Genomic DNA, 16125 nt, shown 5'->3' on the forward strand with positions numbered 1-16125 from the left:
GATATGAGTTGTTATTTCTTCATTTCAAATTCGATGTTGATATCACTGTGACTGTGTTTTCAGCAGTGAAGATGGAAGATATAATCTCCAGAGGTCCCCTTCCAACATTAACTGCTCTGCAAGTCTATAATTCACTGCTTTTTAATGAATATTGATATTTTTCTCCAGGTTACTATATTTAACTCAGATTGTTAGATTACACATTCTATACTCAAGAGACAGGTAAAAACCAAAAGGAGAGCAACATTGTACACCTTGTGTTTCTACGGTCCATGAAATTTTCTCCTTAATTCTTGGCAAATTATTTTCTACTAATGCTAGTTTTCCCCATGCCCAGTACTGCTGTGGTTCTGATTACCTTACCACATTTGTTTTAGGCTTGCTATTAAAATGGAGATTTTAAAGATGTGTGCCCATATTGTTAAAAGACGACGACTTCCCTAACTTTAAGCCTCAGACTTAGATACCCATGTTCCTGAAAAAATAGATGGAGCTTCCATAACCAAAGTGTCAGTATTCTAAATTAGGAACTTGGCTCTTTTTATTAAGTAAATATAAAACATAGACCCCAAATCTTAACTAAATTTTGTACCCAAAGTTAAAATACATGAATACCTGTCCAGTTTGCAAGTAAAAGAATAACTTTTGAGGACCAGATGAAGAGAGATAGGAAGGTGCAATTTGATTTGAATCCTATTTTGATTTCATCCCCCATTCAGTAGATATGCTATTGATCAACTGCACAGCAAGGGTAGCCCACTGTCTTCTTGACATGAAGATCCACCTGGATTTTGAAGTAAAAAGACTAACTCATCCCTCCATTCCTTTTCCTTTACTCATTATCTCAGGATAAAGCATCAGCAAGTAAGCTGGGTTCAGAAGAAAAAACAGGAAGAACCATCCCCTCTCTATAAGAGCCTTCACTATCAGGCTGTCCCTTCAAAATATATTTGCCAGAACAACCTTCTCTTTTCTCTTATGTAAGTTGTAGTTTTTGGGAGTTCAAATACAAGAGGTTATGTTTAGCCAGGGGGACAAAATGACACTACCCCAAAACCATCCACAACCTACTTGGGATTCTTAGACTGAAAGCTCCAATGTTTACTGTGTGGATAAACAGAAAATGAGCATAACATTCTCTAAACAATTTTTTTTAATGTATTTTTATGTTAATCTCCTTTTAGAAACATGGGAGTAAAAGTAATTTTTTTATACCTCAAGTCAACTAAATGCTTAGATAACTTTGCTTATTTTTGAGATCTTTAAAAGATCTGTATATCCTCTGTTCAGACTGATGCTTACTGTCCTTGCCATTAAAAAACCAAATAATATCACTGAGAATCATGAATAGCAAAGTTTTCCCATTATCTTCCTGAAAAGACCTTAAATGAAAGCAACCCTGAAAATGACACTCTCTTTCCTTGAGGTAAACAGCCCATAAGTGAGTGGTTACAAGACCAGAACAATAAGTGTGGGGACTCTTGTTCAGACCAAATACTCTTCTGGTTGTCCAACTTTTACCCACCCTATTTCCCCACATAAGTACAAAGTACAAGGCTGGTCCTAACTGCTGCCTCAGTAAGGGTTCCAGCATCCTCCTCTCCTCAGGAGGAACGATCCACCTGTTACCATATGTCAGCAGCTGGAGCGCACCTACAGGCTCTGCAAACTTTGAGGGGTTTAGCCACCTCTGCTACAGATTTGTAACCTCAGATCAGATTGCTGTGAAACCACTCAGAAAGTTGTGCAAGAAGTAGCTGTGAGAAATCCTGCCTGTGAGGGTCTTTTTCCCTTGACTCATGATGTGCAGTGAGCATATGTTTGCATGGTCGTGTCATGCAGCTTGCAATGGTAAGGCAGAGCTTTCAGACACACATACCTGGATCCAACACTCCTGTTATAGGATGAAGTTAATTACATGAGACTAGAACAAGATCTGATGAGGTGCTTCTATTTTTAAAAGTTTTTTCCTTCTTTTAAAAGTTCCATTCACTTTCACTAAGTTCCACACAACATTTTGCCATTCCCCAGATCCTTTTATACTACCAAAGTTTGTGGGTACTGGAACATGGAACTAATTGCTTTGCAACCAAAAGGTCAACTAAGGACTGGGTTCCCAAAAGCAAGTTAATTTTATTTCCTTAAAATGTGTCTCGTGTGATTGGAAATTTTGCTTTGTAAATTTAATCTTAACAGATCTCTTATAATATATTCCTCATAAATTAATACTAGCTGTTTCTCTGAGCTGCTCCAGACATCAGACAAGCTGTTTTCATTCTTTCCTGAGTCTAATGGACTAGGAATTTAGAACTATGATTTACAGCGTTCCGCTGCACTGAAATCATTAGTCTGAAGAATTTTTCCACTTACACTATTACCACTAATATTTGTGCTGCAAAATTAACAGAAACAAATATTGCCGTTAGTGTAGAGTGTTTTCTGCTGTTACCTTCTATCCCTCTCAAATCTGGGTGCTACTGTCCTCAAACTTGCTTTGCAGAGCTGCTGCTATTTTCTTACCTCATTATACTTGCTAGTTATGGCAGCACCAACGTGAAAAATAAAGTAATAGGAGCTCCCATACAAACTACCAACAACTGCAGTAAGGAACAGAAGTCCAGACACACAGCAACATTCCGGTGCTAGATTCTGTACAAACATAAGCCAGGGAAGGATAAATTCCACAGCCAGAGTTAAGAATACCCTGAAGAATTAAATTATTCCTAGGCTACATTACACTGAAGGCGATTCAGATATCAAATGAAGACTTTCATGAAAACATTAACTGCAAAAGAAGTTCTCATCACACTTTCTCTTGTGGGAAAAGTATTCAGCAAAACTGGGATTCAGTGAAAGCTGAACTGTGATGTAAAGAGGTTTACTGATCTAAGTGAAGTGGGAAGATTCATTCATACCCGCCTCATAAAATATTTGTGTTTTAAAACAAATGGCTCAATGACAGCTTTCCTTAGAGGCACAGAATTGCATGCATTAAAACTACATGAATTAAGGGCATTAAGGGCCAAGCTTTTCCATTATTTTTGCCATTTTGTCAGCCGTACCCTTTTGGTATACTACATCTTTAAGTGTTCGTGAAAATAACTTTTCACATTAATTCTCCCTTTGCATGTAGAGTGTTTGGTTGTGTGGGCTTTGTACAAAAGGAAGGAAAGTGCCTCACTGAAGCATCATGTTTTGTCTCCAGGTGCAACACTCCTGTTTTGCCATACAGCTTTCTCGTCAGACACTTAAACACATATCAGAAACTTTAAAAATTATTTCAGTCATGAACAGCTTCCACAGTATAGTCATGCTTACAAATTTTATAGAACTGGTGTGATCTGACTGCAGAACACATTTTTGATTAATCAGACCTAAGGTTTTAATAATGAAACAGCAGGTGGGGTAACTACAAAATTAAAACTCTTAACAGCCTCAGAGTAATACAGTCATAAATATAAAAGAGTTCAAAACACCTCATTTGCATTTTTGAAAAACATCCTCAACTTACTCTGCATTTCTGTTCCCAGATGAGGGCGATGTTTCTGTCAGCTGATAAATGCCTCGAGCTCTTACTACATTTCACATCTTTCAAGGGAAGACACACCCTGTCTCACATGACAAAGGGTTACCTTTCCCTTTGGAAGGAGCCACTGCTTTTATAGAAGCAATTTCTGGAAGGTGTAGGATATTGTTCAGAGACTGCACACCCACTTTGATCAGCTGTTAAACATCAGGTATTTCCCATTTGAGGAGAGTATCTGCAAGAAAATGGTAAAAGAGGCTTGTCATAACCTTTCTATTTGAATGATCACCTTTTGTTCCCATGAACATTTCTAAGCCAGTTATGTCCTTTCAATTAGCAGCAGTTAAACATTGGGACACATAGTTATCTTTTTTTTTTTTTTTTTTTTTTTTTTTTAGCAAACCTCTCCATTTATTATTTTTTTAAAAAATTAAAATTAAATTTGCAAATCCACCTGTACTGTAATTTAGACTTCTCAGGCTTAAACTGCCACTAGATTGCCATTATATGACATTAGTTGAGGTCAATTAAATGGGGGGCTCAGAAGCTATACTAATGAGAACAAAATCAGTTTAGCTATTGCATCACAGTTTAAGATGTTTTCAAAAGAGTGCCCCCTTTTTTTTCCTAGCTGAAGAGAAGCTTCTGCTTCACACAGTGGTTGCAGAAGCATTTTCATGCCTTCATAGCTATGAAGGCACTATGATTTATCCCTAGAATTTGTGTTTTTCTACCTTTTTCTCATTATATATAATGCCAACTCTGAGAAAAATGCAGAGTCTAGAAAAGACTCTGTTTAATACTTCTGTTTAAAAGTACCTGCTACGTATATACACACACACACATTATATATAAATAGTTGCTTCTGAGAGACCTCCTCATGAACTATCTTTTAATGGAAATTATTATCCAAACACAAAATAACCTGTCTTATGGGCTATTATTTATAACCATAGCAGGGTTGAATTTTATGTATATCAAGTCCTCTTTACTTTCAGCAAGTATTCAGAAAAATAAAGAAAAGCTTTTGTCAGTGAATTGTTCACAGCAGTGGCTTACATAAGAGTTAAAAAGCTAGAACATTAGTTAGATAAGTTTCTTTAAAAAACAAGAAGAAACATAATTTATTTGCTGAAGAAAGCTAAGCAGTAAGAGGAAAATGTGTTGAAGCAGAGACAGTAAATGGATAATGGAAGAGCTAGACAGGGTGAAGTAACACCCTGAAGAGTCATGAGATTAAGGGTATTCAGAGCAGGGACTGAAGTCAGCATGGATCAGCTGATTCCATGTAGCATAACAGCAGAGGAAAAGATCAGTTCTTCAGCACAGCTCAAGGCCTTCCCATAATCTGACTATGAAAAAAAACCCCAACCCAAAATGAAAACAAAACCAAGACAAACTGAAGCAAAAAGCAAACAAACAAAACCAGTCAAGCAACCAACCAAACAAAAATCCCACAAAAATAAGAGAAGGAGTTTCAAAACAAAGGGCCACAACTTCTCTCAAAAAACATGGAAGCAATACAATCAACACACACACTTTCATGAATCAAAGGTTAATGATTTACTCTGTTTACATGTCTTGCTGTAATACAATAAAGCTGATGATTGATGAGGGACAGTTTGTCAAGGGCCTAGACAGTCCCTGTCCTGAGCAATGGAAAAGCATGGCAGCAGTTGTCATGTCAGGATATTCCTTTTATGGTATGAGAGGGTTTATGCAACTGGTAGACAGGGAGTTTCTAAGAATCTTCTCTTAGAAGGGAAGAGGTTTATTTCTTTGCCTAAAAGTTATCCTAAATACTCCTTAGAATTGGAGAGGTTATATTATATATGCTTGACCAGACCAATAAATAAAAACAGGCTCTCCCTTCTTTCAAGAGACAGAACCGCTGTATTGACCCTAACATCCTGCTGTGGGTAGACATTAACTCTGTTTAAAACATGTGTCTAACATGTCCCATCAGCGTCCTGGTTTGTCTGCCCTCTGTTTAATCTCATTAAATGAGTAGCCATGGGATGAAATGGCAGAGTACTTCAACCTGCATCGTACAAGTGCCCTGATCAGCTGCAATTGCCAGGACAAATCAGAGCCAACTCAAACTCTACCAGCAGGTGCCATAGAAGGGTGTGTATGGCCTAGACTTCACTGGAGAGCAGTATATTGTGTATATATTTTCCATGCAATATAAGTGGCTTCTAAAATACAGGTATTTACCTCCTTTTTTTCATATACTGTGATCATAAACATGGCTTTAAACTCGTGTAAGTTAAAACTAGGTTCCTACAGCAAATACCTTCAGGCTTGTGAAGGAGCAGTTTGTGACTAGTGCAGCCACGCAAAAGAATGTGCCAACACAGATGGAAAACAGAAATGTACCAAATTTTCCCATTTCTTTCATTTTTAAAGAATTAAAAAGTTACGTCTGAAGAATGTAAAGGGTCCTGCATAAAGAGAGGAATGTATCCAAATCACTGTCTAGTAGGAAAGTTAACTTAATTTTGAAGAATTCTGTTTAGTTCTAATGAGCTCTGGATGTAGAGATGGGAGAAGTGACTGCCAGATGGAATTTATTTCACACTGTTTGAACTCTTTCCCCAGAGAACCACAGGATTGTGACTACAAGGGGATAGAACATTAAGAAATGGAAAGGGTCTCATCTGTCCATTGTATCATATTTATTCAGTGTGACTATTCTGTTTTACTTTGAGCCAAGAACAGAATCCTAAAGGGTTTTTTGTTAAAACATATTTAAAAAATAAAAAAGGTGTATATTCATTCATAGAATAGCCAAGATAGGTGGTGTTTAAAGATACAAGATGACTAAGGCCTGATCCATGTAATCCATCATTCAGCCTTTATCACCTCACCCACATTCGTTCAGTATTGTTGTATTCTTGGTCTGCCCAAAGACTGTGAATAACCTCAACATTATTGATTAAAAGGATAAGGTAACTGCAAGACAAGAAAAAACAGAATGAAAACATTAACTCATTTCACAGATTATCGAGGTGCTGGTGGCTGCTAACAGACTCTGGTTATGCAAGAGTCACTGCGAACAAATCTAGAGGGGCCCTTGGATTTGTGTTACTGAAGAGTCTCTGAGAAGTTCACCTTTGGCAGAAAAGTCAGTCTGCTTTAGTGTTTACTATCCTATCTTTAAGTAACAATCAACCTTGACCTAATTTGGGAAGCTTTTGACCAGACCAGTCAAAAGGTACAAAAAGGTACAGAGAGAAGCAGTGCCATGGGGGTTTCAAATTTATACAGAAGCATGAAGAGATATCAGAGGAGACTGTACAAAATTGCATGCAGTACTGCAAAATTGTTGCATTTTTCACAGAAGACAGCACTCTAACATTGAATGAAAAAAATATTTTTTTAAAAAATAACATGGGGAATCTATTATAGATCTGGAAATTACATTCAGACCTCCTCAGGCCCAGCCCTGAATATAAACCTGTTGCTTCAAATGTTTAGTACCTTTCAGGACTGCATGTTTCCAAGGCCTCTGGTTTCTGTATTAAAATGGGATGTAGCTTAGACTAAAATGTAGAGTTCCTCATGTTCTATCGAAGGCCACTGTCAGTATAGTTCCTTTATATTTGGATGTGTACATTCACACGAAATACACAGAATATATTTATGTCACTACATTTCCCAAAGACAAAATGTGTCCTTCTGACTTCTCCAGAACATAAAAGGCATTTGTCAAAATTACTTAAAACACACCTCACCCACAGTGCTCTGTCATTTTTGTGAATACTGGCAGGTTTACATGTCCAAGTGCTACCCTGGCAGTTGTAGCTGGACCGCAGGCCCAGAGAAAGCAGGTATGGCATTCAAATATGCTGCACTAAATGTAGTGAGAATCAGGCTCCATTTGCTCATAGAGGTGAAGATAAATGGAGTTATATATACTTCCCCATAAATAACTATTGAAGTATTCTGAATGCAATACGAGTGTAAAGATCACAAAAAGATAATTGACTCTGGACTAACAGCATTTCAATACCGAGCATCGTCAAAGCAACATTGCAGCTTTCCAGTCAGGTTCACACTTTATCCTTTGGCCTAACTAGATTTGGCACCATGACTTGCAACGAAGTAGGTAAGAAAAAATGTGCCCGTGACCCTTGAGACCAAGAGGTGTCATTTTGTAAGCAGAAAGGCTTCCGTGCGTATCACATTACAGAGGCTGTAAAAAGTCCTCTATATCCTGCAGCTGAATAGTCAAGCCTAATAACACATTTGACCTTTACAAATATACAAACAGGATGGCAGAAGAGATTATTTTAATCAGAACTGAATGCTTATGAGAGGGCAACATGCAATTATGCAGGTTATGCAATTACGCTTCTATCTAACATTTCAGCAGAAATCACCTTAAAAAACCAACAGAGATTCCTGTTGAAATGGCCATGAAGCACAACAGCAATTGGATTATAATTTAAAACACATTTTATAAAACATACAGAGACTTCCATTGGCTAAAAAAAAAGCCACCTCAAGCTGACTTTTAGAGATATGACAGCACAAACCATGATCTTCTAGCCCCTTATGAAAGCCTCCATGTACATGTTAGAAATCAAAACAGATGACTATTGGATATGCCCAAGGGTGAGCTTTGTGCATGAAGGACAACACTGAAAATGGGGAAACTTAATAAAAAGAAAGATGGCAATGCCTGTCCAGAAACAACAAATGAAATAAATAATTGAACGAGATAATGAGGCAGCAGATTCCATGGTCTTCAAATAACAAACCATTAACAGTGAGAAGCAGTTCCCGAGGGGATGGACAAAATCCTGAAGATCACTGGGCGGTAACGAAAGCCAGAGCAACAGAGCTCAGGGATAGATTCTGGTCTTCATGGCTGTGGTGTAATCAACAGAAATCTCTGATGGTGCAGAGCTGTAAAGGCAGCTGCTTTATAGGCTATGCTCTTTGAGGCTTTAACTTCCATATTTTAATCAGAGCACTTATATACATGGCTGTGTAAAATCTTCCACTACGTTCCTAGAGATATACCCACCAGATTTTGTCTGTGCTTACCCTGAAGTACAGTAGTCCTGTAGGATCACTGAAATTAGCATAAACCGCACATTAGCTGTTGTTCCAGACCATATATGATGATTTTACTGCTTTGCTTCTGCTTTTGATCAAGCTAAACCTAAGTTCACTTTTGACCCTTGCCTCATTTCAAATCCTTTTTAATGATCCAATAGCACAATGCCCAGTAATTTTTTTTCTTCACTCACACAGAAATTAAATTGTTTACTGTAGCAACACTACAGAAGTACTGTTAATATTCTGGGAGATACAAATTGCCAATTAAATAGATTTTTATAAAACCTGCCATTTTGTTAGCTGGAAAGATGGCTAGGAGAATAAGGAGGACAATTATAAATGCAGGTTAAGGAAAATGTAGCTCTAACAACTTTTTATGGGTTTGTTTTTATTTTAAACTTTCTCTATTGAAATACTTGTTTATTCAATAAAGGAAGAAGACATGTATTAGGTATTCACAGTACATACTATACACATTGGATTTGAAATAAAACAAAAAGGTTTAAAAGGATAAAAAGGAGCCATACATTACTCAGGGAGAAAGCCACTGATGGATAACTGTTATCAAACCAGAAAGAAATAACGAGGCCATGGCTTGCAAGTGAAAAAGATGGATTTAAGAATGATCATTTAAAAGACACTGACACATTGGATCAGGATACTTTTTCTGAGAATGTAAGAGACATAATAAACAAGAAAGGAGGAACTCAAGTATGTGAATCCAAGAAGAAACATGAAGCAAATTGCAGCCTGTGAGACCTGGTCTAATCAGGAAACTGACACAACTGTTTAACTTCCAGAGCAAACTCTATAGAAAGGTTGGATTCCTATAGGCAGAAAAGGATGTATAGATACATTGCAGAAGGAGAGGCAACACAACGTAAAAGAAAGGAAAGATATATGCATGCTGACTGCAGCAGCAGCACTGCCAATTTGTACTGAACTGAAAAATGTATGGTTGGAATATTATGGGAAATTTCAGTAGAGCTCCAGGGCAAGATAAGAAGGCAGACCTGACAATCTTTAGTAGGGGAAATGAAAGACAAGTTAGAATGGTGATCAAGAAGGGTTTGTATGATGTACATCCTGGATAGGATAAAGACTGCAGAATGATATTGAAAGAAAACCTTTTTCCTGTAAGGTTAAGATCATGTTCATGGCCACTTCCTGCTTGACGCTAAGAAATGAACAGAATTCTTGTGCTTAGCAAAATAGAAGGCAGCTGATCAAAATGTGATGAAAGCTAGCCGTCTTTGAAGACATATTTACAAGATGGCATTGCAAATTTATTTTATTCTCTTAGAGCACATATTTCAGGCATATATAAAATTGCCAGAATCAAATCCCTTTTAAAAAATATGCTCAGAATACATTTACATTTCAACTGAACCATCACTGAGGAGTGAAACAGGAGAGCAAAGCCCAATGCAACCTCAGGAAAGGAAAGAAGAGTTGGGGGGAGTTTTTAGCTCTGAGGGAAAAAAAAAAATCCACATTCTGTGTGTTCTGTCAGCCTTTATTGGGAGACCTCAGACACTGGAAACACCAATGGCAAAGACACGTGTGACTACAGAGCAATCATGCTACCATGTATGAAGAGGGGAGCAAAGCGGTGGTAGGGGGTTGTGTTTTCAAGGATGAGATGTATTCTCTCTCAAAAGGACCAGACCTAATTCTGAACTCACAATGATGCCAGAAAGGTTAGTGTGCATCAGACAAGGAGGTACAACCCCTATTAGTAAAGCCCAAATAATAATTTGCCACCTCTAGATTGATCTATAACCACTGACAAGTTATTTGAGGATGCCACAGTTTTATTTCAGATGTCAGGCTAACATTTCATTACTGAGTAGTTTGTCAAGCCTTCACAGTTTGTTACTTTTCGTCTCCCTTCAACACATTCAGCCAAAACAGGACAGTTACCGCAGAAAAAGGCTTCTGCATTTCATTTGATCTGCTTCACGTATGAATTTCCCAATTCACATGTGGTAACAAGATTTATGATATCTGACTTTAAGTTACAGACAAAAACATACAGCAACCCATTAAGACAGTCTTATTGTGGTAATATATTGCAATTTTAACTTTGGACTTCGTTATTGAGAACAGCAATGTCAAATAAATATTTTATTTGAAGACAAATATCATGTATTTATTTTCTTCTCAAATCAAAAAAGGTTTCCCCTTCACATGTTAGAAAAGCTTTTTAATTTATTTTTTCCTGCCTGTATTTCTTCAAAGCTATTTAAAAAGGTGTCATCTGTGACCAGCATTTATGCTAGTTATATTCTTATGCTACAGTTTAAAAAAAAAAAAAAAATCCTCAGTCTGGAGCAGTCCACCTAGCAAGCCGCCTTGGAATCATGAGTCTTAAAAAGCCTGCAAGTTTCACCTTTCAAGGAGCGATGAGCACAAGTGCCAGAAACCCCTAGTTTGTCATGTTCTCTCTTGCTTGTCAACCTGCCAGGCAGGTTGCCAAAGGCTGAGGCAGGAGAGCCAGCTACAAACCCAGCAGGAATCTGTCAGGGCCCTTCCTCAGCTTTGCTGAGCTGAAAATGGTCTATGCAAAATGGTCTGATTTCAGCAAAGTAACAAGTTCTAAGAAAGCTGCAGTAACAAAGTAATTTGTTACTTTGAAAGAACGAGCTATTACTTAAGTTTTCCTTTCCTCTAGTCCTACAAAGAAAATATTTATGAGAAATTTCCTGGTCAGCCTTACTCAGGCTAAGTCACAGTCATGTCTTCAGATACAGAACCTTGCATCATATTGTATAAACAGATTCATCTCCTATCTAAGCCAAACATCCTTTTCCTCCCTCGTGTTTTCCATGGAGAAGGGCATATTTATTTTGATGCTAAGCTGTTCTTTCAGTCTGGGTCAGTGTTATGTTCATAACATTAGTGAACTAAACTCACAGCTTTTCTGCCAGTCTTTGCTGATGCTTTCTTTTGGGTTCTTGTGCAGAATCTACTCTTGGTTGGAAATTAACTTAAAAGAAAAACAGCTAAAAAAAGAGAACCCATTAGCTAGAAATTGAGCAGGTCTTTGATTTAATTCCTTTCCTAGCAAGCACATCTTTGTTTTCTGAGTTGCTGTTGACTGGTTCATGTCAGTTGTGAGGGAAGAAAAGTTGTGAATGAAAAGTGGAAATGTATTCTAAGGGCCAGAGAGAAAACAAAACAGCCTTGATCTTCAGCTTATCCAAATAGTGACAGTTTTGAGACCAAGAATAAGATTTTAAAACAGAAGAATGGAAGAATGAGAAAGCAATACAGAAATAATGCTTTTAAAAGTGCCTTGAGCTCAGTGTTTTCTTAATCTCAAAGGTCCATGATATAAATTTAAGAGCTTCCAGACATTTTTTTTTCCCCAGACACCTTCAATTTTTAGGACTGGCAAGATGTTTGAAATGTCACCACATATTAGCCTCCAGAGAGGACAAGGCTCTACAGAAAAAAACCCAAACCCTAGCACTATCAAATCAGAAACATCTATTATGGTAATACTAATTCTTCTAAACTGAGTATTTTTCTTAGGACATCAGTGTTCCGTTAAATGCTTTCATGCTGGCCAAATATGAAGAGTCAAGTGCTGCTCTGAAGTCAACACAAGTAACTCTGAACTATGAAGGCTGCAGGATTTGGCTTCTAAGAGGGCTGGTCACTCATATGATGAATGTATTAAGTCACTGGGTGATACCAGTAATCAATTATTCAATGTTGGTCTAAGCCAAGAGGTGAAATGTGACTGCACTCTCATGATGGAAAGCAGCTCAGAGGAGATGGGCAAAAATAATGAGCTCTGGGAATAATATAAAGAATGACCAGCAGGTATCATAAAGCAAGCTGAACTTATCTCAGTGAAAGGAAGACTAGGGGTAACCTTTGTTTTTAGGTATATTGCTGTACCAGAGGGTCACCTGGTTGTATAACAGCGTTTCCTGAGATAATTAGTGGGGATGGGGAAGTGCATATAGGATTCAGACCAATATAAATTCTAAAAACTGGAAAAGCAACAAACTTTGAAGACAGCTGGCTTCAACACACATACTAGTATAAGATTTCCCTGCCCATGGCAGGGAAGGTGCAAAGTAGGTCATCTCTAAGGTCCCTTCCAGCCCAGACAACTGTATGAGTCTACGATTCCTTCCTGTCCACAGTGATTGTAGACAACCAGCATCGAGTGAACACACAGGGACTGTGATATTATGTTTGTGTTATGATTTTAGTATATTGCTGTATCACTGAGCTAAATCAAAATCCCTCGAAACACCAAATACATCAAATAAATAAACTTGATAGTTAATCATTAAACCAACCTCACATGGAATATTTAAAAGGAACTTGGTCAGACAGTACTGGACTCTGACAGGTCCCCCCTACTTTCACTTCTACAGAAAAAAGCCAGATGAAAAACAACAGTAATGTGACATGGCAACAATTAGAGCCTTGGCTTTTAACTGGGTTCCTCCATATGGAAACAACAGTGACAAATGCTGGCTGAACGGAGCTCCTGCCAGCCCTGAACTAAAGGCATACAACATTTCAATGAACATGTCTTAACAACACATTATACACTCACAAAAAACGACTAACCAAACTCAGCCACTATAAAAAAAACCCATGGGCTCTTGCTTTTGTTATTTAAGTTGAATCTGACTAATACTAAACAGAAATTTGTCTGTGTTGAAATTATCAGTCCTTTGTCCACTGTCATGTATCTTCAGTATTGCAGGGATGTTTACAGTCTCTGCCTCGATTAAAATTATTACAGGATTATTTAAATTTCATTGCATTTAACATGCAGAAAAAATGCAAGACAAATACTTGTTCTTTTCACATTTAGAAAGCAGAATTTTAATGAGAGACATATGAGAACACCATAGAGCAAGTAGAAATTTAGTTGATTTCTTTCAAATTGCAAAAAGCCTTGTATTCAAGAAAAAAGGATGTATTTTACAAAGATCCTATAATGGAGTAAAAACTTATTCTATACTTCTGACCTGACAACAGGCACGTTTAATTACTCAGATATTTGATCAAATTTATGATTTCAGTATTCCTGAATAAATAGAGCCTGCCTCTTGCCATTACACTAACAAGCATACATCCAGCATGCCAGCATCAACATTCACCAAAAAAAGACTTCTAGAAAAAAAAAAAAATTGAAACCCATGAATTTTTAAGAGGTTGGAAACATATACAGAGATAAATGTGTGTAACAATTCCAAAGATATGTGACAGCATGAAGTGGAGTGGGTTGATGAAGAAACATTGTAATTATAAAACCCTGTAATCTGGAACAGGGCTAGCTGATTCTTGTAATGGTGTAATTCTGCTGTTTTTAACATTACATTATGTAGCTATGATATCTGATTAGGTAATTTACATGGAGTGATTTGACAGGAATTTTAAAATATCCTTGCTGCTTTATATATCTATTAGAAAAGAACATTTCTATTTTACTGTCTATGTAAAGAGGCAAGGATTCTTATATCTGTCAGAATATGAATCCAGCAGACTAGAATTTAACTACAAAATACTTGCTACATAGAGACTCAGGGGAGATTTTTCCTTCAAAGGTCTCCAAACCCATGATTTTTAAATTGGAGGGATTCATCCTTTTAAATGCCAAAATTTTACTAAACAAGTTCTCAGCTTTTTTAATTGTTTAAAAATCTAGTCTCCCATTCCCATTTACTTTGACCTTCCTTTAACACCACTATAATACAGTATTTTGTTCTTCTATCGCTGTTTCTCCTCCATGATCTCTCACAGCCTTGCTTTTCACTGGAGACTCCTATGCCAAGACTCTACAGCTACGCTCCTTACTTTGTTTTACCTCTGTGCTTTTCTCTAACTGATCTTACAAATATACAATTTTCCCAATTATTTCTAAACCTGCATCTCAATGTTCTGTTATCTATTTTTACTTTCTTTTTCAAACTTATATTTAACCTTCCTGTACAGGTATCTCCTCCAAGGTAGCACAGGTAATTAAAAGGGTTGATGTCATCTCCTTGTGCACAGTTCTGCCTTACACATTGCTTATATATTCAGTGGGAAATTCGGGCAGAGAGCTTAGGAGAGGAAGAATTATTTTGTGCTTTCTCTATCAGCTGTAGCCCAACATCTTAGACTAGATTCCCGGCTTTGAAAATGAATCCTATCCAAAGGAATATTTGTACCAGCAAATTAAGCAGTGCCAGGAAGGAGGCACTACACTGTTAAGGGGCATCGAAACCTGTTTTGACTGTTATATTTTTTTAAGTCTCAAATATTTTTTCCATGTACCAAATCACACTCCACTAAATAATTCCCTGGTTCTAGGCACAGCAGATAACAAGAATCACTCCCAGAAAAAACATGTCAGCTTAGATTTTGCCCACTTGTTCCTTATGCTGGAGGGTGAAACTGTTTCATAACACAGACATGGGTTTTTCCATGCCAGCTTCTCTCACTGAGAATGGTCCAAAGCAAATCTAATTTAACTGAACAGATGTAACCAGTAAGGCCACTGCTATCCACTATCAATCTTACCATTTTAAATGACTTTGGAGTTTACTGAGGGGCAAGAGAGAGCGCAATACAAGAATAATTTAGAATAAAATAGCTAAGTGAGTCTTTAATTATTGAATTCTCAGACAATGTCATTTGGAATCAATGAGGGAGTTTGCACAGAACATCACATTAACTTCTCCAAGAGCTTTATCTCCAATGTCAACTTCTTTTATACAGGTTAACCATTGGAAGCTTATTTTCAAGCATTTACATATGGAACCAGGAGTTAGACACAAAAAGAGCAAACATGTCTGATGCCTGTGAAACTTTCTATCTGAACTTTGCATGGGAATTTAGTATTCATGAGACAGATGCAGTACATGTTTATTGCTGCTGGAATAGTGATAGCACAGTGCTATTTTACACTGACAGCACAGCACTTCAGCAATCCAGAATTCAGAGAGGTTGCATGGATTCAGGTCAGGACTGTAAATCCTGTCTCCCAGGAGCTTCATGCTGAGCAACTGACATTTCAGCAACTCCCCCTCTTCCCTGATACAAAACTGCAATTTATAGAGGGTTTAAGCAATAAGCCCAGCAAACAAACCTTGCTAAATACCACTCTGTCACTCACTCACTTCATAAGAACTCTATGAAATATGTACATCTGATTAACACACACAGCATTACAGGCAAACTAAAAGTGCATACAGCAAGATTTTAACAATCTTGCTCTGAACCAGTAACATGCAGGTGTGGGAAGAGCTCAGAGGAAAAATATTCTTTGTTGTTTCTGCACAGAGGTTTTACAAGTGTTCAGATCTAGAAGGCTCAAACCCAGTTCTTTACAATCTACACATTAATGTTTCAGAAAACTCTATTCTATATTCTATATTCTGTAGTATCTGGGTTTCAAGTTCTCTGAAGCATTTAAGGCTTTCAAAATATTTTCCCAGTGGTTACATTAACAGCTGGATTCCCAGATGTGGGAGGTGACCCATATTCATGATCTAGATCTATACTAGACA

This window comes from Empidonax traillii, unplaced genomic scaffold, assembly GCF_003031625.1.
Source record: "Empidonax traillii isolate 1590-97213 ecotype Southwest subspecies unplaced genomic scaffold, ASM303162v1 scaffold376:size1174107, whole genome shotgun sequence".
NCBI classification, from domain to species: Eukaryota; Metazoa; Chordata; class Aves; order Passeriformes; family Tyrannidae; genus Empidonax; species Empidonax traillii.